The sequence below is a fragment of the Canis aureus genome, chromosome 31 (genome assembly GCF_053574225.1).
Source record: "Canis aureus isolate CA01 chromosome 31, VMU_Caureus_v.1.0, whole genome shotgun sequence".
Lineage (NCBI taxonomy): Eukaryota > Metazoa > Chordata > Mammalia > Carnivora > Canidae > Canis > Canis aureus.
The window spans coordinates 19792930-19819582 of NC_135641.1; the positions used below are offsets into that span (position 1 = coordinate 19792930).

A 26653-nucleotide genomic window follows, 5' to 3' on the forward strand; every position below is an offset into this window, starting at 1 on the left:
GCTGGCTGCAGCCTTCCCTTTTGTCTCTGAGTAAAAAGAAACGTTATAATGACTGAAGCTGCTTTGAGTTAGAGTCTCCATGTGATTCTGGTTCCCTTTTTCCTGCCCCATGATGCCTAGCCCTTTGGACTGGCCTTTGGTGTTCCTCTGCTTGTCTGTCCCACCCGGCTCACCCAGACTGACATCACAGGCCTTCTCAGCACTAGTTCCACCCTTTGGGCTCACCCTTGCTCATCTTCTTCACAGAAAAATCTCCTTCTTACCTAAATTCTGCCAGTTTTCAAGGACTCACCTTAAGTTCCCCTGCCTCTAAGAAACCCACAAAGATACTTAATCATCTCAATCTTGCTTTTTCCAAATTGCATTGCAATTTGTCATTACCACATGATTAGTTTCTTAGTATAGACTCTTTGACCCATAAATTGTCTGTTTTTAACTCTATGCAATACTAGTGGCTACATAGTGTCAACCCTGCATAGAAGAAAAAATTATGGGTTTTAGAAATAGATCTGGGTTAAAATCTCAGATCTGCCATTCATGAGCTGAATGACTTGCGTAAGTTACTTAGCCTTTCTAAGTCCTAATGGCTTTGTCTGTAAACAAGGGTAATAATAACTAGTGTTTCTAGTGTTTTTGTAAGAATTAAGTTAAATGAGAACATGTAAATGGCATGCTTCCTCCATGAATATTAGTCCTCTTTTCTCCACAGTTAATAACGTTGACAGTTATTTAGACTTATTCAATTTATAAAGCACTTTTCATATATATTCTATCAGTTAAGAGCTCTTTCCTTTGTGGGATGATTCTAAGACTCTCTGTGGATGGGAATTAAGTTATCGATGTTTTCCATACTGGAAAGCTAGAAGCATACAGGAAACATTGTATGTTCAGTCAGTTCCAAGCACAAGGCACGCGGAGATCTCTATCACCCTCTACAGAAGAGAGGAGGAAGCTAACAGCAGAAGGGAGCTAGAGAAACTTGTGGGCTCTAACACTGGTTCTCTTGTCCATTTATCCAATACATAGTGTGCACAAAGTCACCATTTGATCAAGGGCCAATACCATAGCAGGTGTAATCTAGTGGGTGGCAATCAGAAATTAGAATCTTAAGAACAGCAAAGTCATTTCTGTGACAATACACTTTCAGGACATCAGTCTACTTCAGATAGATGCCATGAAGAAAAGACACAAATAACAGAGACATTGGGACCATCTCCCAGAAATGGAGAAAGGGAATCATCTCAACCCCAGTCAAGGGCTCCAGAATCCAGAGTAAAGTCCAATTTCCAAGATAATAGAAGCTGAAGTTATGGCCAAGCTGATGAAGATCAGAAGAGCCTAGAAACCCAGATGTGTGCCCAGGGTCTTGGTAGGCGAAACAGACAGCAGATTCATGGTAACAGGACTAATTTCAGGTCTCACCAGCTGGTCACCTGGGCCCTGTTCTCTTCTTTCTGCTTGCAGTCCTTTGAAAACAGTTGACCACCTGGTAAGCTTGGCTTAAAGTGCCAGCCAAGGTAATAGGCAACAGCCCTTGATTCAGGAATATACCAGACATCTCTCTCACTGATCCTTTTGTTCTCCCTGTCTCTACATGCCTTATAGCTCCGACTCTGTATACTTATTTCTCGTCCATCTTTGGAAAACTCATTTAAACTGCCTTTTCAGGCTTAACCCCCTCACATGCATACACATCCAAACATGACTTTTGACCCTGCATACACTCATTTAATTTAAAACAGTGTCTGCCGTTCTTGGAAAAGGTGTCTGCAGCATTTGCTTCCAGCCCTGGCCATGGTGCCCTCACTCTTTAATTATAGCCAGCCTCTTGGACAGAGCAAGACTTGCCCTATTCTGGTTTGGCCCAGGGACCAGACAGGGGATGGGATGGGGTCTGGCTGAGCATGCTGTAAAGAACCTCAGTAACTCCAGCTGGAAGAGCCAGGGCAAGGTCACAAGTGACAGACACAGAAAAAGCCGTCTTGATTCTTTTGTTGGGAGACAACCATGAACTTAGGAATAATTCTGCCCTTGAGAATGGGGAGATTTAATTTTCAACTTCAGGCTCTTGCCTTGGCTAGCTTCCTTAGGAGCTAAAATAAACCATCTGCTTAACTTCCTATGCCCACTTGCTTGCTGGAAGAATTGTTTGTCTACCCTCCCACCTGGCCAAAGCTCATAGAGGAAAGAAATAATGATGCCCAGAGGCTTTTCTCCAGTGTCTCTTAAAAGCATCATGAGATTTCTGTATCTAGAAATGCATTTCCTGTCTTATTCCTTAGTCATTTTTGAAAGACTTTTCAGCATTTTCATTGGCTTTATTTTCTATTCAGAAAAATGGAGATGGTTTCCTCAGTACCACAGTATAATCAAAAGATACTTTTCCAATTACCTTGATCCCAAATTTATAGCATAACTGAGGGGTATATATATCCTCATAGATAAGAAGACATTCAAAGTAATAGCTCCACACTAAAACACATAAAGAATTACACCCTTCTGATCTGTAAACTGTAAACAGCTACACATATGCTTTGTGGAATGCTAACCATATTGCCATTTCAAAGAGAGTATGACTATTTCAACTGTCCCAAGTTTTTAATTTCACAAATTTTATATAAAAGTGAGGACTTTTAAATAGTACAGCTGGAGGAGCACAAGGAAAATGGCTTTTCAGGACAAACACCTTCAGTGGCTCTCCATGGTGTAAAAATCAAAATTTCCTCATCACATAATATCTTTGCCAGTTTTCCCACAAGGTAACTTCCTGACTTTATCCTCTCCTCTCTCTTCTAAGTGATTTTGTATCAACATAACACACCAACCTCACTGAAAGAAAAGTGCCCTCCCTGCCCCAAATCACACATTTAAGAGTAGTAGTTCATTGCTTGTTAATGAAATCTTAACATATCTATACAAACTAGATAAACTTCACTCTGACCAAGAGTTGCATCTGAGTGAGAAGTTCTGGCATGGAGTACAGTCTAAGATGTTCTGCACTGCGGGGAGGTCTTGCCCTGAAGCAGAAGAGCAGCTATGTATGAAACCCTGCAAAAAATACTTTCATTTTCACAGAGAAAAATCTATGAACATCACTTTCTAGAATTCTCACAGAATTCTATGAAAGCAGAATATAGTTCAGCTTTTTCTGCCATCAACCTCCCTTCCCCCCACCACCTCCAAGATCCAAACTCAGAAGTAATATACACAAAAGTGTTTAATGCATTTTTAAGGCCGTGATAATACTAGGTTCTTGGAGTCTGAGTTCCTCTGAGGGTACAATCACAAGTGTGTATGTATCTGCATGTTTGCGTGTGTGCGTGTGTGCGTGCATGTGTGGGTATGTGTCTGAACTGGAGTGAATGTGTGCATGTTTGGATGGCCGGTGGGTACATTTTCATGCATTTGGCTCTACCCTCATGGTCTGTATAAGCCATATTGCCTGCTGTTGCTAATCTTGGGACCTACCCTAATTCTTGGAGTTATTGCCCCATTTTTCATTGTAGGATAACAAGTATCTTGACTGTAATCTATTAATTGAATAATTGAATAAACTTGTTTCCCTCCAGTGTGAGCATATTGTTTGCACACAGTGTCATCCTGGGCCCTCCAGCTATGGAAGGCCTGCCAGATATGTTTATTAAACCCCCTGTGCTTGGAAAGAACACAGAAAACTGTCATCTAGAGCAATACAAAAGTGCCTATCTCAGCTGGAGATCTTGCTGTTATGAATAAAGGAAGAGTTTGTGGTACAGTTTTGAGATGTAAAGAGAAAAAGCTTCCCCATGGTGCAAATGTGTTGTAACCCTCAGGCGAGAAAAAAATATTGAATTGTTGCTGGCAGTACAATGTAATCATTGAGTTAGTGGCAGCTATGTTTCTAAGCTTCTTAAGGTAAAAATCATATTAATTTGGCCTTCTCCAAAGGACATTCCAGGTTGTTAAATGGAACTGTTGAAACATTTTTCGCTAATGAACCTAGCCAATGAACAGCCACTTCCACTTAAGTCAAATACTGGACAAGTTGGCAGAGAGAGAGAGAGAGAGAAAAAGAGAGAGAGGAGATGTGCAACAGTGGAAGCTGTCTTTTGTTAACTTTAGGCTACACTGCCTTAGGATATGTTTTCCAGACTCCTGAGGTTCAGGCATTTGACCCAGGTGGTAACCAAGTGAGCAGCATGATGGAAACCACAGTGATGTACTCAGAAAAGCAAGTGAGTCAAAACTTGGCCTCTTTCTTTAGAAGGACAGAACTCATGGTGCACCTCCTGGGATGATGGGCATGAGGCCAGGAGCTTTCCAAGATACTATCTTCTAGACAAAAAAAACCCACTCAGCTCCTGAAAATGATGGCTTTTGCCCTTCAATTTGATTCCTTAAGTCATTTATGAGTCACTTAGACCTCACCCTTGAATGGCATCACTCATGCAAGGCCAGGAAAAAAGCCAGGTGTGCTCTGGGATCCAAACTGAGATTTGAGGTTCTCTTGTGGCAGGCAGATATCATTCCACGTGATACAGAAACCTATATTCTTGTGGTAGGGGTCCTCCATGAAGTGTCACTGGAAAAAATCTGTGTTTCCCATAGCAAACAGGCTACAGGAGCCTACTAGGTTCACTTGGTGTGCTAGTCTCTTGGATACTGAGAGGATAATTTTCTTGACAACCAGGTCAAACTCTTTGTAGGTTCCTCCTCCTTACTTTACTGTGTGAGATCAGGGTAATGCACTCAACAGAGGGGATTAGTAGCTAAGGAAGTGAAACTGAGGACCCCTTGACTGTTTATGCTTCAGTATAATGTACTAATTGATTCAGAGAGGCAGTGTAGTGTAGCGAAAAGAGTCGAATCTAAAGCAACACTGAACTAGGTTTATATTCCTTAGACTTGTAGACACGGGCCAGCCACTTAACCTCTCTGAGCCTCAATTTCAAAATCTACTGACTGAGTTTAAAAGTGCATAATTTTTGAGAATTAGATATGTCTGTAAAGAGAATAGAATTATATCTGGCAAACAGCAGAACCAATGACTTTAGCTATTGCTGTTTTTTTTTTTTTAATCGATGAAATAAAAAGTACCTAAAAGACCCAAAAGAGTAAATCCAGATTGCAAGGGTCTTTACAATGCAAGGAGTCTCACAGGCATGTATTCTGGGGAGTCTAAGAGGTTCTGCCTCGGTTTGGAGCAATTGGAACCTTGTTTTTAAAGCTCCTTCTGCAGTCTGGCATGCTGCTGGTACTTAACCTGAGCATGAGTCAGCAGGAGGACTATTCAACAGATCTTGAGCCTCAAAGCCAGGCAGGAATCCCATGCTTGTATACCAGAGTTTTCTGTGGCCTTTGATGTGAGGCTACTCATTTGTTGATATATATGAGAGAAAGAGAGAGAGAGAGAGAGAGATAGAGCGCTTAGTGATAAGTTTTTAAAAGTGCTTTCAAAATACAAAGTCTTTAACACTGATATTGGACTAGATGGTTAGTGGTTTTATTAAGGATGTGCCCCATATATTTAGGATACTTCTCTGGGCAGGAAAAAGGAAATATTCAGAGTTCTAAGATATGACAGGAGAAAGTGAGAATAGCAATGGAGTAAAATACCCATTTGTGAAATTAGCTTCTTCAGAAGTCCAGAAAACTGGATTTCTACACTCAACCAATTTTCCAAAAGGGAGACAGAAGCTCTCCAGGACTTGCGAGAGATGCAATACTTTGGTGTTTCAGCTCTATATGATACATTCTAAGAAGGTAGCACCCTGAATAACATAAGCTGACTGTCCATCATGTGGCAGACCATTTAGAGACATTGCCTATTTATTGATCTCAATGACCCTGCAGGGAGGTAGAAGAACATTTTTATTTTAACGATGGACAAACTGTGTTTCAGAGAGTTGAAATCATCTGGTCACTTTCACACAGCTCCTGATGTTTGACTCCAAATTATGACCTTTCCTTAACATCATACTGCTTCTAATAGAACACAAAGGCAAGTATTTTTCCTCTTTACATCTTGGTTGGAGCTTCCCAGCATGCTTTGCAGCATGAAATGTAACAATAGTCCACCCTCAAGGGAACAAAAGCTGGGATAACTGTGTTACGTACCTTGGTATTATTTGCGTGGCCAAATAAAGCTATCTTGCTACAGATGTAACCTTCGATAATTTATTGATGTAAAAGTGGCCTCAGGTACCAGGTTTTTGGCAGCTGTTACACTGTCAGAGTACACTGTAGAACATGGCATCCATGAATATTTTATGCGGAGAAGAAATGGAAAAATACACCTTTCAATATATCAGTTCCCAGCCCTGATCTTCGTTACTGAAATATGAATCGCACCCCATCCCTGAATTTGATCAACCAAAACTGTGCAAACTGAGCACTCCTTAAATTGGGTTTCAGCAGTGAATTGATTTGAGCCCTAATTTTTATTGAGTACATTAGCTGTTTATGTCAGCCTGTCCTGTAGTGATGGGTTAGTGACCTCAGTGATATGTTGGAAGCTACAGACTTAACTGTCAATAGGATTGGCTTGGCCCTTTATCCGTCAGCGGCAGATAAATAGAGCCCCATTCAGTAGGTTCATTGTGTGGGGATTTGTTGGAGTTCTATTTATGCAGATTTGGAAGCAGTTGGAGATCATCAACATCCAATACACCCTCTGTCAAATATTTCTCTTCCATTGTCGGGTTATTAAAATATGGGTTGGGAGGTTGGGGGACTCTGTCCTTTTTAGAAGCAAATACTTAAAAAAATAATCAAAGGAGCATTTTTTTTTATTTGTATTTTTTGGTATCCAGGGTACCTCTGAGTAGTAGATTTTTGATCTTTAGCCCATCCTCAAAACTGAAAACCAACTCTCCATTTCTCCAGGGTTTACCTTTTCATCACTTGAAGACCAGTGGTTATATGATTTGGACCCACTGAGGAAGGTAGAATGATATCAGTTCAAAAGTATTGGATACCTGTGGAGCACTTTGCAAGATATTGCAGGATTTTCTGGGCTTTCTATAGAACTACACAGAAGTATTGCTGAGTACTTTGCAATATGAATTCCTGCAATTTGCAGGAATTTGTCATGCTTTTCAGGTGATCATACTAGGTAAGTGCTTCATTTTTATCTCAATTGGTTTGATTTTGTGCTTTCATTATATTATTGCATTTAGGTTTTGCATACTTGGGGGTTTACATTTTTTAACCGATCTTTAATCCCATCTCCTCTGATGAGCACCTGACTCAGCCTAGCTATATCTTTAATTGATGCTCTCTTCAGCTCTATATGCAAAATTGAAATTCCTAAAGAGATAGGCAGTTTAATCAAGTACAAGTTACTCTACTTATTTTAAATAAATGCCTTTCAGACATAGTAAACACCATTAGGGGAAACGTGGATGGTTTAAAACAAGGTAAGTGATTTATGTTTCCTCAAATGAAGCCCTTACATTCATCTAATGAACGAAATTCTTATATGACCCTTAGAAAATTTATTTTTGTGTAAAGTATGCTTTTGTTTTCAGAATTCCATAATTGAGCAAGATTCCTTTAAGACAGATTGAAAGTACACCCTTGTTGGCAGCTGTTAGATCTTCTGTTAATAATCTAGGGTTCTAAATTTAGAAGGTTAAGATAACAACCCCCCATAATATTTTCTATAACCTAAAATTTAACAAAAGGGAATAGTTAGATTATTATTGCATTTAACATTTGAGAACTAAAGCACCATAGTTTTTTAGATTTTAAAAGGGAGTGCCAAATAACTACTGGGTTTTATGAATAAGCCTAAAAATTTTAATTAAACTTCCAGAGCTACCTAACCATAAATGTAGCCATAAATGAACGAGGATGTTGAGAGAATACAGTTCATCACACTTCAATTCTAAGAGTTGAAGCGCCCGGGGAATCCCCGTGTTCCATCCCAGTGAGAAAGTAACAAATGCCTGCTTTACTTTTTTATGCCCAACTTCTACTAACTAGCTGATGCAGAGTCAGAATTAAAACTCAAGTCTTCTGATTCTAAGCTGAAAGGTTTTTCCACAGTTGCACCTCTCTTGAATGCTCTGCTTTAGCCCTGATATATAAGTGAATAAATCAAACACGAATATCTAGCCTATTCAATTTTAGAAGAAGAGTGGAAACATACCTTCTTACCTACCAATTGGTGAGCTTGGTTTTTTGCACTACAGTTCTAGAGTACTTGGCTGATCTGGAGCAATAAAGCTTCAGGGTGTTATAAAACATCATTAACTGCCAGAACTACTTATTCTGAAAGAATCATGGGCTGTGTTCTTCCTGGGAGTCTCACCTTCAGTATTATTTTTCTTGTACCAATAAACGTACTGATACTGATCAGATAGTGGATGCAGATTGCTTATCTCAGAAATATAGTTATTTAACTATAGGATTCCTTTAACTGGAAGAATCTTTGGTAAATTTAAACTATCATGTGTTTCTGAAAATAATCAATACTCAGAAAAAATATCTCTCTCCAATCGCCCCAAACTCCCACCATTAGTCAAAATTTGAGTTAAGTCACCGAAAAGCTCTCCTTTAAATGTCAATACAATCATAATAATAATTACCATTTGTTGAATGCCTACAGAGGGGCAGACTAGGTGCTTTACATACATTATATCTTTAATCCCCAAGTCTGTCATTGAAAGTCTGCATTATTATCCTTATTCTAAGGATCAGGATAAGCAACTTGCCCAAGGCCACACAGCTAGTAAGTCCTAGGGCCAAGGCTGGAATCCAGGTCTCTGTGTTTCTGAAGCCTTTTCATTTCTCTCTATAAGATGGAGTAATGAATGCATAAAGCTATACCGATCAATGACACCAAGTCCACATTACTTTAAAACTAATGCAGGTTCTAAACTGATGGTCCCGGGAAGGATGCCACAGGAGAGACACTTAGGGTGGAGTGTAAAGACTTGACTTCATTTCCTTCATAGTTTTACCTCAAATCCAAAGGCTTTGCTTGCCCTACTTGATATTTTGCATGTTTTGGCAAGCCAGGGTAGAACTGGCTCTTTTTGGTTACTCAGCCTCTCTCTCATCATTCAAATGCATGCTTTGATGTATAACCAAAGTAAGAATTTCAATGGCATCTGGTTACAAAGAAGGAATAGCCAATCACCACCTGTTAGGCAGTTACAGACAGCAGAATGACCACAGCTGAACCTGCACTGGTCATGTGTCAGCATACTCCCCTCCCACGTTGTACTACCCTGGGGTAACCAGGACTCCACTGCTTCTGTGCAGTGATTCGGTGTAAGAAGTAGAGTTTCCCACCAAACTTATATCAGATTTCATAAGCATGAATAGAGTCCTCAAGTACCCTCAGGGGGTATCCCAGCAGAGGTGACATATTTGTTTGTAGCCATTTTGTAACCTATGGCACATGGTGGCTGGATGGTCACTGATGATCATATCTTTAGTACCTGAAGTTCCCCAGACCCGCTCCGTGTTTTTTTGCACATACTGTTCCTCTCCTTGGATCATCCTTCCTTCTTTTCTTTAGGAGGTTAATGTCTGCACATCCTTCAGGGTTTGGCTTAAATGTTGCCTCCTCTGACCTTCACATCTGGATTTAATGATTCTCTATGTATCCCCATAGTAACCCAATTCCTGCTCTACTCAACAGCAGTTATCACTAATCTGAAAATGGCATTTTAATTCATCTTTCTCTCCTAGAAGACTAAGATCACTGAAGGCAGGGACTTAGAGACAATACTGCATCTAATTAACATAGACTCTGGAATCAGACAAAACTAGTTTTAAATCCTGACTTCAGCATTTACTTACCTACCTTACTCTGTGTAAGGTTTACCTTGGATTAAAGAACCACCCAGAGCTTTAGTTTCCACATCATCAAGACTGTGATAACAATAAAAAACTATCTTGTTGAGTTGTTTTGAGGATTAACTGCAATAATGAACATAAGGTACTTAAGGCAGGGCTTCGTATATAATACATATACAACAAAAGGCACAGATATTTATTAATTGTTGTACCACATTTTTTACCATAGTACCTACTTAATAAATATGTTTGGAATTCAGATTGTATTAGAGAGCTTGAAAAAGACAGCAGTTGACAACATCTAATCTGAAGTTCCACCTTAGCTCTTGCAGGGGCCTCAGGTCTTTCTGTTGTCTTCCTGTGCCATTGTGAATAGTTGATAATTGCTTGTTTAGTGCTAAATCCCCCCATTCAACACCCACAGCTCAATTGCTCCCTGCTTTTTTGTTCCAAATTAGCAGGAGAGGGAAAAGCAAGACATATAGAAACTGCAATTGAAGATCAGAACTAAGGTCTAGCCAGGGCCAAAAGGACTTATCAATAAGCCCATCATTCTTATACATGTCAACCAGACTGCAAGCTCCAAGGACTGAGAATTATAATTTGTGTTCGCTATGGCATTGCTAGCATATTGAATAGGTCTGAGACATAGTACATACTCAATAAATATTTTCTGAATGAAGTAGTAAACATATCTGAAAGGTTTGATTCTGTGCAATTTCTGTTAGGAACCATTTAGCCCTGTGATTCACTGGTTTGGGTCACCTTTTGAAACATTTGGCTATAATGACATAAATAACACCTGAAATTATTCAGAGAAGACTTCTTACCAGAGCCTGTATTCATCTTACTAAAGATTATATTCATCTTCTAAAAGATTCCTTTTTGTTTTATTATTTTCAGGATTTTGTTAACATGTTTACATTAATCATACTATTTGTGATTTGTAGATTTTGTCCGTGTGCCTCTCTGGGCTAAAATGATAGAAATTTTGAGACCTGCCCATACATAGCATCCCTGTACTCATTTCAATTATACCGGTTGAATCCTACACTTATAAGTTACCTTCCATACTGCCAATGCGAGGCACCGTGCAAAGTGCTGAGAATACTGAGACTTTCTGTGGTCCAATGACAATCTTCCTTGGGATTGGGTCATGATCCAGACTTTCCTCCATGTGCAGCATGTTTTAGAGCAGGTCATTATTTGGGGTTTTGTTCCTAATCACCTCCTTGGAGTTGCTGGATCTGTATTGGCCTCTTGGATGCTTCTGTATTGCTTTCTTGTGCTGGTTCTTTTTCCTACATGAATGATCCACTCCATTGCTCAAGACTTTACTGCATCTCAAAAACCCTTACAAGGGAAGCCAGCATTTCTCAAAAGTCTCATTATATTTTTCAACTGGCATTGTTGTGCAGACCCTGTTTTGTTTTTGTTTTTTTCCTAAGTGTGCGGGAGACCAGTTCTTGTTCTAGTTCTGCATGGTACTCTGGAGAACCCTGGATTTGAAGTCAAAAGACATGGGTTCCATACTTAATTTAGCTGTATGACCTTGGGCAGGGCATTTAACGTCGTGAATTTATTTAGCTGAAAATGAAATTAAAACCTAACTCACATGTTTTCTGTGAGGATTATAAACTACTATGTATGAAAATAACTTATAAATAGTAAACTCGCAAATGTAAATTGTTATTCATTATCACCTACAGTGACTTTTAGAGGATTTCTGTAGATATATTGGGCAATATAATCTTTCAGAAGCTCAAAGAGTTGGGGCACCAGGGCACAAATTTTCCAATCTCTACATGAAAACTTGACTTAATGATATGTATTTCTTTGAAGATTAATGAAATCGTCTACGTAAAAACAATGTGAGTTTCTTGAAGGCAGGAAACTCTTTTTCATGAGTTTATAGTTAGCAAAGAATAATATTAAAGAAACAAAGGAAGAGATAGGTTTTTTGTGTTGTTTTTTGGTTTTCCTCAGCTTGTGGTATAGCTAAACTAGGAAGGAATAAAGAATGTTCTCTCTTAATGATTCACTCTATAAATGTGTAATTCAGTGAACATTCCAATCAACAAACATTGGATGTTTGTTCTGTGGGTACTATGCTAGAAGTAGTTTATCTAGAAGTAGTTTTCCAGTTGTTAAATTTAGACTTTGGTATTTATTAATGTGAAAGCATTAAATTCTCAGTCTTTGGCCAAAATGCAAAGTAAACTGCAGCTGTAGATAGATATGGAAAAATGAGTAAGACATGATCTCTATCTTCAAGGCACTTACAATTTAGTTGAGAGAGAGATAATTAAACAACTCACTATAATATGAGCTAGAATAAAGCAAACAAACAAAAAATAAAACATCAAGAGTCACTAGGAAGTAGGGAAGGAAGGTAAGGAGAATGCCAAAGAGCAGTATGTCTTGGCCAATTTAGACCAAGCAGTTCCCCTCTTAATAAAGTCTCCTCGGTTAGTGACTATTGATCTTATCTTTCAGAAGTAATGGGATTATTCTATTCAGAATAGAGTAAGGAAAAAATCTCTTCCAAACAAGGCAAGGAAGAGTATTCCTGACTAAGAGCGAGGCTCTTCCTGGTTGGCACAAAAGATGTGTTTGGCAGAAGAACTGGGGGCACGCTAGGGAATGGGTGAGAAGTGTGGTATGTCAGGCATTGGAGGCTTATTTATGGAGTGCTCCCTCTATGCAAACAAGAGAGATGGACTTTATTTCACAAATGATAGGGACCTAAAGAGTTCTGGAAGAAGAACTATGACATAATTCAGGGAATACAACTCCAGTGACAATTCGAAGACTGGATCTAGGAGGTAAGATAAAATGTCAGTGGCATGAAATGATGAGGAAGAGGCTTAGGAATTAACAAGGCAAGAAGAGGGATAAGGCAGTTGTGGTTCTCTGATATACGGGCCAGATTTGTGGTTATTGTATCAGTGTTTGCTTCCCATGCCTCAGTTTCAAATCGAAGCAGACCATACAGTGCTTTATAAAGAAAGCTTTATGTAGAAAATATAAACCGTTTATTCAATAGTGTCATCTTAAAGAAGCTGACTTTATATGAGAAATATGAACATGTAAACAATACCAAAATCAAATAAATTATTTTGAGGAAGTAGGAGGGTGTTGTGTGCATGCATGTGTAGCCAATGCCCTTCGCTAGAGATGGAGATTATAAAGATGCCGATGAGAATAGAATAAGATTTAGTATGTAAAACTCTGCAGAACATCTTGCCTAAATCATCCACAATTGATACTTAGCAAAGAGTGAAATCTACTTATTTTTATCTTTCTACAATATTCTCTATATTAGAGATAACCCTATAGAAACTATATAATTAAATCAAATGTTTTATAACATTAATTTCAAGTAGCAATGCATAGAAGGAATTGCTTGGGTAATACCAATCAACTACATAAATAAAGCCCTCAAAGTCCTTTTAATTTTTTATTTGTTTTACTTATGATAGGTACTATATCTTACAGATGAAAATAGATACCTAAAAGAACTGGTTTGACAATTGAAATATTTAAATCAGATATCTTGCAGTTGATTTGTTTAACTATTATCTTTACTCATATCTTCACTCAGGAGTGTGCTTTCTTACTCACAACTGTCTTTTTTTTTTTTTTTTTTTTTTTGTCAAACTCCAGTTCAAATCCACTTGCTCCAAGAAGTTTCCCCATTACCCAAAGGAAGAATGAACCTTGTCCTCTGGGCTTTTAGAGCAAAGCTCTGGGCTTTAAGCTTACCTAGGACCACATCTAATCTTGGTCAGAAAGAAGACACATCAATCTACAATTAGTTCATTCTATCAACAATGCCATAGGTGAATGGACCCTACACAATAATATCATATATAAGATAGGACCATCAACAAAAAAATCAGAGTTCATCTAGCACTAAGACTTGGCAGCCCGTGGTCAGGGCTTAGAAAGTATGCAGTATATATAAAAATATGCAACATCTTGGTCTTCTTTTTATGACAAAGAGAAGATTGTAGATATTGTTGATAAATGATAATTAAAAATGTTCCAGTTCTGTTCAGTGTGACTTAGCTATGGTAGATCATTAGCACTGAGGGCACAAGAATTGAAGAGAAGAAGGGCACCCTAACCTGCCAGTTACTGATTTTATGATATTGAGAGAGTCACCTGAACCTCAGTTTTCCCATCTTGTTCACAAAGTTAGGGTACCCAATGAAATAACTGATAGAAAACACTAAGGATGTACCCCACGCATAGTAGATCCCAAAGCGTTTAATAGACATTACTTATGGAAAAGTGCTTTGAGAAGAGTACAACACTGTACATATCAAACCAGTGCCATTGTTAAAGGTGATAATTATTCAGTATAAAATGCTAGTGACTTCTGTTTGGGTAAGATAGCTTGTGATAAAATGGTTATAATCTGCATATGACTGTAACAATGTTTTTACTATATTAACAGTCAATCTTCTAAATCTATAGTTCCTCTTTTTCTAGTAGGGATGTTATAGACATTAACTATTTTTTTTTAAGATTTTATTTATTTATTCATGAGAGACAAAGAGACAGAGGCAGAGACACAGGCCGAGGGTGAAGCAGGCTCCCCGTGGAGAGCCCAATGCAGGCCTCAACCCCAAGACCCTGGGGATCACGACTTGAGCTAAAGGCAGATGCTCAACCACTGAGCCACACAGATGTCCCAAGATGTTAACTACTTTAATAAAGTTCATTAAAAAAATGTTTCTAAAGGTATACGCTAACTAGGACTTTTCCCCAAAAAATGTATAGGGAACCCTGGGTGGCGCAGCGGTTTGGCGCCTGCCTTTGGCCCAGGGCGCGATCCTGGGGACCCGGGATCGAGTCCCACATCGGGCTCCCGGTGCATGGAGCCTGCTTCTCCCTCTGCCTGTGTCTCTGCTTCTCTCTCTCTCTGTGTGACTATCATAAATAAATAAAAAATTTAAAAAAATGTATAATAAGTTTTGCGGTTGTTTTTAACACCCAAATGACAAGACAGTCTTTTTACTGCTCTTGCCCGTACTGCTCAGTTGTAGGACACAGAGCCTGTGATGACAGACTGGAGACTTGCAGCCCCCATCCATGTGTCTCTTCTGCCCCATTGACCTGTTGGCATCCATTCTCTTTGGGCTGAGTGTTTCCTGTGGTCCTGTTGGTGGGTCTTGCCCTCCTGCTTATGGTGACCTGGTGTGGCCTCCATGTCAAGTGAACTTGGCTCACTTTTAGGTTTTGTCAACTACTTTAGCTGAAAAATGTAAATGGGCAAAAGAGTTGGGTACAGGGGGAATTTGGGGGCCCGTGAGGGGGAGGGCAAGAGACATTAGTAAATAATTGCCCTAAATTGCACACTGTCTGCTCTGGGGCTGTGAGTAAGGATGTGTCGACTGAGCTGGGGGCACGGGGATGCTTCCTAGGCATGAAGAAGGGGCAAGGGGCTCACTAGGTCCGTACTGCCAGACAGAAATATTCCTCTAAAGCCCAGAGTTTCTTTGAAGACAGAGTTTGAGGAACTATTGACTGAAATCTTTGGGGTATAGAAGAGGAATTAAATTGACAAACTTACTCCCTCTACCCTCTGTTCATTTTTTTTTTTTTTTTTTTAGTTTATGATAGTCACACAGAGAGAGAGAGAGAGAGAGAGGCAGAGACATAGGCAGAGGGAGAAGCAGGCTCCATGCACCGGGAGCCCGATGTGGGATTCGATCCCGGGTCTCCAGGATCGCGCCCTGGGCCAAAGGCAGGCGCCAAACCGCTGTGCCACCCAGGGATCCCTACCCTCTGTTCATTAAGGGAAACTGACACCTCTTGCATATCTGGGGTATGCACATTAACACAGAAAGATACATTTTTAAATAATCTGAACTTGTACTAAATTACATTAAGCTTCTTTTCCTCATTGTATCTGTAAAAAAAAAGAAAAGAAACATGCTTCACTCACAAAAATCTCTCCTTTTATTTTTGCTTCTACATCATGGTATCTGCCAAAGCCATAAGTTTCCAGTACGACAAAGGAAAAATGTGGTTGGTTTCTACCTAAGTTAATTCTGGGATATGGGATATAGTTTTATATCAAAGTGGAGCTGTCTAATCCCAGTTATGCTTCCAGTCTGAGAAGGAGTAAGGAATATTGGCGAGAACAGAGGCTTTAAAGACCTGCAGCCTGGGTTTGAATCTTTACTCAGCCCCTCACTGTCTGTGTGACCTTGTGCTCTGGGCCTCACTTACTTTGCCTTTACAATGGGTGTATTAAATTTAAGGATTAGCTCATGTAAAGCCCTCAGCTCTGTGTCTTGTCTGGCCCATAGGAGGCATGCATCCTCCTGTAATCGGAAATCCCATCCTGTAACGACGTAGAAGAGCTTTGAATGCACAGATCAGGATGTGTTTACAACCTGTTCAACTTTTTCTTTTGCTTTAATTAAGGTTTATTTGAGTTTGAATGAAGAGAGGTTATATTTGGGCAAATTTGACAATATGGAAAGCACAGTCCTTTGTTTCAGCTTCCCACTTTGGATTCCTGAAGAGATCGTCCTTGTTGAAACCCTCTGAATTCAGCACAAAGCAGGTTCTGATTCTGATGAAATCTTGCAGTCTGTTTAACCTGCACAAAAATATTTCAAGGGTAACTAGAAAGTACGTAAGAGGATTCAGATGTTTCATGACATACATTTAAAATTCTTCCATTTCTAAATGAGAGCACCATAATATGCAGAAGCAAAAGTGCATCAAAAAGATGAGGGTCCTTTGAGGCAGGCGTTTGGAGAGCTGTCTAAGTATCATTTGAAAAATAATTCCCAAAGAAGGATCAGGAGAAGAAAGCATGTAAGTGAGGGGCCCAGAGGCTGAGGCTCCGTATTTGCAAATGAGACTGCAATAGGAACTTGACCCATTCAGATAATTTTACCAAGTTGTACCAGTTACCCTACCCAAACCTCTTCCGGAATGTCTGTGAGAGCGAGCAAGTGGTGCAAACACAAGGGAGCCAGGAATCTGCCTTTGGTGTGAGTTGGTTGCACATGGAGGGTGAGGAGCTTATGTTGCTCTAGTGGGGCATTCTGCAGAAAGATCTACACAGATAGGCTCCCTCAGCCCACTTAGAAAGTCAAGTGCCAGCAAGATGGCAGCTGAATCGATGGTAGCAACAATGCCAAGCTACCAGACAAGGAAGGACAATATGAGCAACACTTTCTTATTTAAAGAGACCTCAGTATGTACGAAGCACCACTTGAACTTATATATTATTTTGATTTTTGCAACACCTCTGTAAGGAAACATCCATTATCATTCCCCTTTTATAGATGAGCAAACTGAAGCTCGGTGGCTCACTGACTTGCCCAACATCGTTGCTAGTCAGTGGTAAAACTACAGTTTGAATTCACATTTGCCTGGCTGCAAAACCTCTGTTTACTTATGGGCATAAGAATATAATAACAAAGGGGCACCTAGCTGGCTCAGTCGGTAGATCTTTGGCATCTTTAATGCCTGTTTCCAAAGTTGTTTGACTTGTCATTACTCCCCAGGCAGCAACAAGGATGAGAGAGAAAATGCATGGCAAGTGTCTTCATCTTTGAAGAGATGACCCAGAGTTGCACACATCACTTCAACTCTCATCCCATTGGCTCAAATGCAGCCCCCAGTGGTACCGCACTGCAGAGAAGTCTGGAAATGTTGTAGACTTCAGTTGGGCAGTCAGTCAAGTACCCATCTGAAACTCAGGTCTTCTGTTATTAGAGAGAAAAGCAAGAGAGTGGACTCTGGGGACAAGCTGCTGCCTCTGCCACCATCTGTTTCCAGTCTGGTCATCAGTCTGATTTCAACTGAGGCGATAGAAGTATTAAGTACCAATCTTAAATGCTCAATGCCAGCAATCTTAAAATGATAAGCAAATAAAACTAAAGAAATCTGATGATCAAGTTTGTGGGCTTCTAGGACACTTAGACCCTTTCTCTGGAAAAATTTTTACAGTCAGATCCACATCAAGCTGGTTGAGTTGATAGTTAATAATCTGGGAGAGTCGCTTATAAAGAGCTAACATTATATTTGTTTGGATGGATGACTAATATATGATGATTTAAATGTCCATGTCATGAAATGAGAGTTTGTTTAGAAATTTAGAGTGAAATTGAAGAAAGAGATCTTGTCTAATTCCATATTTTCACAGATGAGGAAACGGGAGCCCAGAGTGGTTAAATGACTTCTTTCAAGTAACTGAGCTGGGAAATGGAAAAGCATTTTGTAAAAGAGTTCTATTTACAGTAGTGTCTATTCAGTGCTAGTGGGGCGGGCATGTGAATGAATGAATGAATGTTTGAATTTATATAAATATGAAAGTTAGAGTAAGACATTGTTGAGAAACTAAGTAGCAAAGAAATTGTCATTTTCAGGTAAATAGATGGCAGATTAAAAAGTCACATGGTAGTCATACTTAAATTTTATGAGACTTAAGTTTTAAATGGGCCACCCTGAACTAGACATTTACATTGAATTTTTCCTGAGAACTGTTTTGACTTTGCCTATAAACACATCATCATGACACCATGCAGGTTTCCTCTTCTGAAGCTCTGCTTATTCCAGAATTCAATCAGGTTAGGTCAGATACCTTGAAAACCATGAACAGAATCTTCAAAAGAAACCTAGCACAACTTTTTGAAAATGTATTTTTCCTATTATTAAGACAGGGCACTGTCTTGCTGAGCTGTTTTTTCCTGTACCTCGACAAGTGTTTCATGAGTCACCTTTGCTCAGCCTGACAGCGGAATGGTTCAGAAGGTCACAGCCTTCTTCCTGGCTCTAAAAACCTGCACATTCCTGGAACGAAGGGCATTGTTTCATTGGAAGAAAGCTAATTAGGTAAAGAGATACATTAATGAGCTCTGCAGGAGTCTATACACAGTAAATAAAGAAGAGAAAGGATAACAAGGAAAAGAAAGCCAAAACACATAATGAAAGCCTTAGAAAGTTGAGTTTTCACACATAAAACTATCTGAAGAAAACCAGAAAGAAAAATTAATTTGCTTCTTCAGTCCTTAGAACACTGATTCCCAACCTTGGTTTTGTGACACTCCAGGATGTCCCCAATTATCTCAACAAATGTCATGAAATGTTCCAAAGGATTCTCAAAATGAAATTAGTTTTATTTCATTTAAAAATAGATGGGCAGTAGCTCTTTCAAGAGTAAGGGAATCAAATGAGCATTTGGCTGCCACCAGCTCGAAAGGTTTCCATGCACCAGGTTAGGGCTGATGAAAGAGGCACAGCCATTTTGGAATAGAAATTATTAATACTTATCTAGACATCTTTATCCGCCTAAGCCATGAGATTTCTTTTTGAAAAACAGAATAACGGGCACTGAGGGGGGCACTTGACAGGATGAGCACTGGGTGTTCACTATATGTTGGCAAATCAAACTCCAATAAAAAAAAATACAACCCCCCCCCACAAAACCCCTAAACAAACAAACAAACAAAAAAGAAAAACAGGATAACAATAATAATGATGACATTGTTCACATGTTTCCTTTACAAATTGACCTCGGGGGTGGGGGGCGGGGGTGGGCAGTAGATCCTCAGAACATAAGAGCATCAGAAGCGACCTTTGAGGTCAATTCTATTGGACTCCCTCCCTTGAGGAACAGAAAACCTGAACCAAGAGGAATGCGGTGGCTTATCCAACGCACCCAGTGAGTTAAGGACCACAGCCCCCCATGCAGTCATACTGCTGCCTCTGCCTTGTAGGATGTACGAGATTCAGAATTAGGGGAACAAGTCTTTCTGCCAGACTTAAAAAAACATCCCTGCTCTGATTTTCCAAAGCTAGATCTCACATATTATCCTAATTTTCAAATGGAGAAACTGAGTTCTCAGGTGGGTAAAATCTTCTGCCTAACAATAGAGAACACTTAGGAAATGGATTTTGTTGCAGTCAGCCTTAAGTCATGGGGAGTAGAGAGAGGGCTGTCATGAGACATGAGCATAAAGAAAAGTCATACGTACAAGTCAACAATTAAGACACGAGCAAGTGATTAGATATATGCGGAACTCCATTCAACCTTTACCAGAAATCTGGCTATGCTGAGAAAGGTCCAGAGTAGCCCTTTAACAGGACGTGGAAACCCAAGTTCATCACAGAAGCTGAGCAGATGAAAGGTGCTAATTAACACTGCCAGGAAACCCTTTGCTTAGAAAATTTTGTATAGTTCTACTTCATGGCTATTTTATAAACCTTTACCAAAGCAGTCCGTTTTAGAATCATATAAGTGCCATAAATATTTTCTTCTCTACCCTCCTTACAGAATTATAGAATCTTGGGATTTAAAAGGTCATTTAGTTCAACCTCTAACTCAAAATGAAAATTCCTTCCTCAGCATTCTAGCAAACCAGCCTCTGTTTGACCACCCTCCACTAACAAGGTAATGCCTGATTTCGGAACCATCTCTAATGGAAAAGAATCCACAGAAATAGGGCTGGGATAAAGTGAGCATGGCTGTGCACCTTACAGATGTGTATTGGCAAGTCAGGTTCCATTGACTAATAATGAAAATAACACTCTCACTTCAAGTCTACACACTAAGCAGCACTTTTGAGGATCCCCTTCTCAGATGCTGTTTATGTGTCAGACAAGAGGTCATGCTCGCACTGGAGTTTTAGCTGTGTTCAGGGCAAATACAGCAATATGTGCAAAACAAACAATGGGATAACAGAGGAGAGTGCAAGCAAACAGTGTGGGCTGCACATTTTTGAGAAAAATGCTCCAGGTATGGAAGTGCCCGAGAGGTTAAAAGGTCACATGTCAGCCACATGTGTCCCATTCCATAAAAGGGTAATTGGGACGGGTGTTAGAGTAAATTTGCTTTTCAAGGAAGAAGTGACACCTTATCTTTTGTGTGTGTGTGTGTGTGTGTGTGAAACTTCCAACCCAACCCAAGATCAAGGGTCCCATACTCTACTGACCGAGCCAGTAGAAGTGCCCTGAAGCTACACCTTACCTAATGCATGGATCAAGATGTGGCTAAGCCATCCAAATTGCTAAACTAAATATTTGATTAAATTTAACCTCCTTCTGTGCCACAATTGCAAATGTAACCCAAAAATATGGGTTGCCAATCTAGCAGTTTGATCATCTTGTAGGGTGTGTCTGAAAGAGATACTAAGAACTGGTAACCAAAGAAAGTATTCATGTTTATACTTTGAACCTTTGAACACTGGGAAAGTTTTAAATAATTTTTTCTTCATTTATTTACCCCTTAACACTTTAGACTATGTTTGAATTATTAGCAATACCTTAGGGAGTAGTGTAGCAATGTTTCTAAATTCACAGGTCACAATTCATAACCTGTCCCGGTTATAAAAACTCGTAGTATGTGTCAGGTGCAAGCATATAAACATACATAGAAATGATTGATCTCTGCTCTCAAATACCCTGGAGAAAGTAGAAATGAAGCAATGAAAGCAAAGTTACAGTTTGTCCTCTTTTCATTAAAAAAGATCATATACTCACAAGTAGATTTTAAGTGTATTTACCATAACACTTCACATTGCTTCTGACACACAAACACCAAACAGTTTATGTATTATATTACTGCTTTCATTTATATTTATAGAAGAAAATAGATGGGTTTAAATTTTGGCTTAACTATTTACTAGCTGTGACGCTGAACAAGCTCTTTAACATCTTTGGATCTGTAAAATGGAGTTTCTAACAGAACCTGGAAGGTTTCTCAGACTCTGAAGTGTGTGGAGCATCTAGCATTGGGTCGGACACAGTAGTTGTTCAATAAATGGTAACTATTAGTTACAGTTATTTTATGTTTTAATTGTTTCGAGTACCGGTTTCAAGTACAAGTTATTTAGACAACATTTAAGGTAACTTTCCGGTCATAAAAAATCTATCTACAGAGAATTTTTCTACTGTTTTATTGTTACCACTTTGTATTTTTTAATCATGTAAACATATAAAGAGACATAGAAAAAATATATGTTGTAAAACATGTGAACTGGGCCCTGGGTAGCTCAGAGAGTTAGTGTTCAACTCTTGATTTCAGCTCAGGTCGTGATCTCAGGGTCCTGGGATTGAGGCCCGAATTGGGCTCTGCACTCAGCATGGAGTCTGCTTGGTATTCTTTCTCCTTCTCCCTTTGCCCCTCCCCTACTCTTCCTCACTCTCTCTCTCTCTAAATAAATAAATACATAAGTAAATAGAATAAAATAAACAAACAAACATAAACGTTTGAACTAACCATCTGGAGGATTAAAACATGACCAATGGTATTAGATCTTTTCTGAGAATTCTGACCACTCTCTCTTAATGTTAAGATAACTATCAACACTTACCATAAAATTTTAATTTATTTTATTACTAAGTTCATATTTCTTAGAATTACAGGTAATGGTTTTAATACAATGTTTGTGAGAATGGTAAAAGAAGTAGTGGGGTGGGATATTGGGTCTGGGGTGGAGGGGTTATAAGAAGGGAGACTGCTGTTTATCCATTGACAGTAACATCTAAATATGCCCTGGATGCCATTTATTGGGAGGTTAGGTGAAATCCCATTTTTTCTGTAGAAACTATGCTCTGTGGTTGCATAAAGTATAATAAAATTGCATGTTACTAGCACTTTGTAAATTTAAGAATGCCAAAGAAAATTGTCTTATTTAGCATTACTTAGTTACCTAAAAGATATAATGTTAGAAACTAATATTTTTACAGAAGACTGACATTAATGATTGGTTATACTTCCCTTAAGAGCTTAATAATCTTGATGAATAAAAAATTATTTTCTGAAGAGAATTAAGAAAACATTTTAGGAGCTAAACTGTTGACAGAGGACTCTTTCCTTGTCTAGTAACCCAAATTGACCATCATAATCACCAATTAATGCCTATATAAGTATCTGTCACAGAAGAGAGTTTCAAGTGATGATATAGACTTGCTATGTTCAAGGAAAACAAAAATTTCCTGCCAACAGTACATAAAACAGGTTTCTCATATAAGGTAGACAAATGCTGAAGTAAAAGATGTGAGTTTTGGAAAGGAAGCTTATCTCTTATTTAATTTTAGTGTTAAAAATGTTGAGAAACATCAGTTTTAAGGATAATATAATGCGTGTATTTTTAGTTACCTCCTGTGGCTGCTAATTACAATTTTTGTATTTATGTGTCCTCGTCTTGAATTATTTCAAAACTTTCCCAAAAAAGTTTTTTTGTTTTGTTTGGTTTTTATGATTCCACCACACACATTGTCATAATGCACTCTTTCTTAAATAATAAGCCTAGGACAATAAAAGTGGTCTGTTTTCCGTAGCTGTGTAAATGACACATAGTCCCATGCCTGAGCAGCAGTAATAATCAGAGGTTCAAATCGTGAGTCTGGGAATATTATAATCAAAAGTGATGCCCTGTGGAAATCCGTGCTCTCTAAAGGACTAAGGAACTGTATTCCCATGGAGCACTATTTGTGTTTTTTATCTTAAGCATTAATCATTTTATTCTTTTGGTAAGGAGATGCACTGATAAAGATGTTAAAGAAAACTCTTAGTGAATAGAGAAATCTTTTTGCTTTTAGTTTTAGTTAGAAATCTTTCCTGTAGTGCCTCTCCTGGCCATTTCAACACTTCCCCTGCTTTCACACACACTGGTGCCTCTCTCAGTCTGGTCTCTGCTGCCTAGGGGGCTTCTTGGGCAGCTGTGATATCCTGAAGGGTGTGTGAAATTGAAGACAAACATTTTTACTAGAGTTTACAGCCTTAACAAAGTAAACTGTGAGCCCTCCAGGTGTCCTTGATGGTAGGAACAAAGGCCTGTGGTGTCTCAAAAAGAGATCTGGATTTTGAATTAGAAGGAGCTACCCTTAAATTTTTGCTCCAAGTTCAAGAGCTGGGTGAACTTGGGCAATCACTTTCTCTCTCTGAGTCTGGGTTTCACCATGAGTCAGCTGGGGGGCAGCGGGGAGGGGGAGAGGTGGGTAGACTAGATCACCTCCAAAAGTCTTAAATGCCTAGAAACCAAAGAATTCAATTATATTTCAACAGTACTAATGGCTTTGGGTGATTTTTTTCCTTTCATTTTTAATAATTAAGTTGCCTTTAAAAACAAACCAAAGAGGGATCCCTGGGTGGCGCAGCGGTTTGGCGCCTGCCTTTGGCCCAGGGCGCGATCCTGGAGACCCGGGATCGAATCCCACGTCGGGCTCCCGGTGCATGGAGCCTGCTTCTCCCTCTGCCTGTGTCTCTGCCTCTCTCTCTCTCTCTCTGTGACTATCACAAATAAATAAATAAAATTAAAAAAAAAAAAAAAAAAAAAACCAAAGAGAGAGAGAGAGAAAAGTTACCTAATTTAAATTTCTCTTTTCAAGAAGCCAAAAGCTAGTGGTGGTAATTTGTTGCCTCTTCAGAGCAAAGGAATTCTTATTTCCTTATTACTCTAAGATAATTCATTTTTCAAATATTTAATAAAAAGCCCTCCTAAACCATAAGGTTTTTTTATATTAATCAGTATTAATTATGAAATTTTATATCATGCATTTTAGTTTATATGCAGGATTCCACTTCCTTACCTAGCCCTGATCCCACTCTATTAGAAAAGGATCACTAATCACTCCATCTGACCAGTGGGGAAAGGAGGCTCAGAGAGCTTATGACTTGGCCAAGGCTTCAGAGACCCTTAGAAACATGATCTGAATGTAGACATCATCTAGTGCTGGTTCCTGTGTAAATGTGATGAAACTGAAGTTATTTACTTCAAGGCTACTATATCATTAAGTGATATTTCATCTGGAAGGAGTCCAGAAGTTTACTTCATTTGTATTTCGAAGCTTAGATTCCTTGAGTCTATAAAATGGTTCAATAACTGGTCATGGTTTGAGTTGAAAGATTGGTGTATCCATTTGAAGATTGGGAATGTCCTTTGATGGGTAGTAAAGAACCCCAATAAATCATTCACAGGGAAAAAAAAAAAGAAAAAGGAAAAAGAATAAAGCACATTTCTTCAGAATTCTGGAGCCATTGTCTCCTGATTGAAGAATGTGGATTTGGACATGTGTGTGTGTGTGTGGCGGGGGGGGGGGGGGTGGATTTTAGCACTATGTGGGCCAAGTAGAAACCCTGGCTCTGCCTCTTCCTGGCTTTTACACATTCAGCAATGCATCCCTTGGAGACTCTGCTTAGTCATATATTAAAGTGGAGTTAATATGAATATTTAACTTGCAAGGTCATTTGTAAGCATTAGAAATAATTTTATAAAGCTCCTGCTATGTAGTATTTTACAAAATCATCACTTCAATAAAGGTGACAATGGCTAATAGGGTTCATTTCCTTTCAACTTGTTGTTGGGTCTGTACTATGATATATTGTATTATTTGATATAAGAAATCTAGTGTTAAAAAAAAAAAAGAAAGAAATCTAGTGTTGGAGCACCAGGGTGGCTCAGTCAGTTAAGGGTCTGTCTTGGGCTAAGGTCATGATCTCCAGGATCTGGGCTAGAGCCCCTCATCAGGCTCCCTGCTGCAAGGGGGAACCTGCTTCTCCCTCTCACTCTGCCCCTCCCCCTGCTTGTGCTCTCTCTCTCTCTCTCTAATACATACACTTTCTCAAACAAATAAATAAAATCTTAAAAAAAAAAGAAATGTAGTGTAAGCAGAGGGAGAGTTCTGTCAATGGGAGAGCAGTTGAACTAGATAATCTACGAGATGCCTTGAAACTCTGAGCTCCTATTATTATAATTTATATTTTCCAATGTGTCCTATCTATTAGAGATTCTAATATGGTAGCAAAATAGACACTATTGTTCTAGATTGATTGATCGATTGATTGATATATTGCAAATAACTTTCAGAATAGAACCTGGCCATATGCCCAAAGGAAAAGGCTGGTCTTCCTGGTGATAAACAATGCCAGAAGGAGATGCACACTGGTAACAATAGTAACAATAGCAGTAATAGCAACAATCATTTTTAAATTATCTACTGTATTTCAGGCACCTTAAGCCACACTACGAAAGTTGACTGTTACCTTAAGACCCTGGAGACCACGGCCCTGTGATCGTGCCAGGGATGGAGGAGACACACTGTGCGCTGTGTGTTGTGAAGCTGAAGTGTCCACAAAAGACTGCAAAACATTTCTACGGGGCAGGTGTGCCATGGAAAATATGCTGCTATTAGCATCTTACAATCAGAATCTCTCTCTCATTAGTTCTGAGTGACCATGCACTTTCTAGACCTCAGTTTTCTCAACTATAAAAAAAAAAAAGCTGAGATAATCTCCTTCCAAGTCTAGCATCCTATGCCCTGATGCGGTATTCAGTTATTTAACTCACCTGAACCCTGTGGGTTCTTCTAAGTGTGTACAATTCTATAGGTGAATACAATTCACTAATTTTCTTTCTTTTTTCCCTTCTTAAAACATTAATATCCAATTTTTAGCCTGAATAAACTGGAACATGACACGTTTGTATGAATATCTGAACTGACTCACAAATACGTTTCCTAATTAAGTTTTAATTATTAAGATTTCGCGGCAGAATCAGCTCCATCAATCTTGCGATGTTTAAATAGTATCAGAAAATCAAAGCTTTCTATTGAGGACTGACACCGGAGCAGATTTTCTTTTTGTCAAGTGTGCATTAATTTCCTGTTAAGCAACATTGTAGTTGTCATAAATTTCAGAGTAATCAGACCCATAGGAACTAAATAAAGTGAAGTGGGTGTCAGAGATCCAATTGCTATGTCATAAAAATGTCTACATGAGATTTTGAACTCTTGGCTCAATCCTTTTCCTTCTTCCTAAGTGGCCCCTAAGGACAGTGATATATTTAGGAAAAATCTAGAAATTAGATTGCAAAAAAAAAAAAAAGTA

General features: G+C 39.0%; 1 long non-coding RNA gene across 2 annotated transcripts; it reads left to right on the top strand.

Moving 5' to 3' along the window:
- Positions 1-3175: 3175 nt before the first annotated feature.
- LOC144302210 (uncharacterized) lies at positions 3176-26258 on the top strand. Of its 2 annotated transcripts, none has more exons than XR_013369055.1 (3): positions 3176-5980; positions 6865-7093; positions 25776-26258. It is a non-coding gene; the product is annotated as an uncharacterized LOC144302210 (long non-coding RNA). The 2 variants fall into 2 exon arrangements; XR_013369056.1 differs by lacking the exon at positions 25776-26258 and adding an exon at positions 13456-14759.
- The last annotated feature ends 395 nt before the right edge of the window (positions 26259-26653 follow it).